We start from the raw sequence: 839 nt of genomic DNA, 5'->3' as shown, positions 1-839 counted from the left end.
GTTTCTACAAACAATGCCAAGACTCAATGTGTCTGTGAAATCAGCTCCCACCATCAGACCAGGCTGCCCACCATTGAACCCACTTCCTCCAATGGACACATGGGGCCTGAGCAAGGGGCAGACGCTGGCCTTCAGCACAGGTGCCTGTGGGCCTTGCACTGAGCGACCTGGAGATGCCCCTTCCCTGGGCGTCAGTGTGGACACCATACCTGGCCACTGGGAGTGGCCCTCTGCCGTGGCCCCCACTACGCCACCCAGCGCATCCTCGCCCTCAGAATGTGGTCATGTCCAGCATTCAGCTCAGGGACCACCATGGTGCAGGCGTGTGGTGGCCACCACAGGGCCAGTCACTTGGGTCAGCCGCCACAATCTGCAGTCGCTATGGGTATTTACTCAAGAAGTAACTCAGAGTGAAAATTCTCTCATTAAGTGGAAAAACAAATGTATTTTCATTATCACGAGGCGCAATAACTAATAACTGGTAACACTCAACTTCACTAATTCACAAACCATGCACGACTGAATCCTAGACTCTCAGGCTGGTCAAGCAGGAGCTGGTCTGGACTGACGTGCTAGCAGACAGCAGCCGGCAGGAAGCCTGGGAGACAGCCACGCCTCTCCTGTGCCAGGACTGGCTGTGAGAACCGCCTCTCACGTCTCCAAGGTTGTATGTAACTCCTCCAAGAGAGCCCTCCACGTGAATTTTCTGCCTCTCGTGAGGAAACAACACGGCATGCACTCTGGTTCTAGATGTGTGAGGAAGGACGGGGCCCTCAGAGCAGCCCAGCACCCACACACTGTCCGCTAGGAGGAGAAGGGGCGAACGCCGGAGCCACCCT

General features: G+C 56.0%; 1 protein-coding gene across 5 annotated transcripts in view; it reads right to left on the bottom strand.

Annotated features, from left to right (window-relative positions):
- Positions 1 to 425: 425 nt before the first annotated feature.
- Positions 426 to 839, bottom strand: part of EXOC3 (exocyst complex component 3) — a 27,088-nt gene continuing 26,674 nt past the window's right edge. For all 5 annotated transcript variants that reach the window (XM_010857106.1, XM_010857108.1, XM_010857107.1 and 2 more), the window contains one exon: positions 426 to 837. The gene's annotated coding sequence lies outside the window, so the exon portion shown is untranslated. The remainder of the gene's footprint in view (positions 838 to 839) is intronic.

This window comes from Bison bison, unplaced genomic scaffold, assembly GCF_000754665.1.
Source record: "Bison bison bison isolate TAMUID 2011002044 unplaced genomic scaffold, Bison_UMD1.0 scf7180017864377, whole genome shotgun sequence".
Lineage (NCBI taxonomy): Eukaryota > Metazoa > Chordata > Mammalia > Artiodactyla > Bovidae > Bison > Bison bison.
Note: the sequence above shows the minus strand (reverse complement) of the source record. Positions and strands in the feature narration are given on the sequence as shown.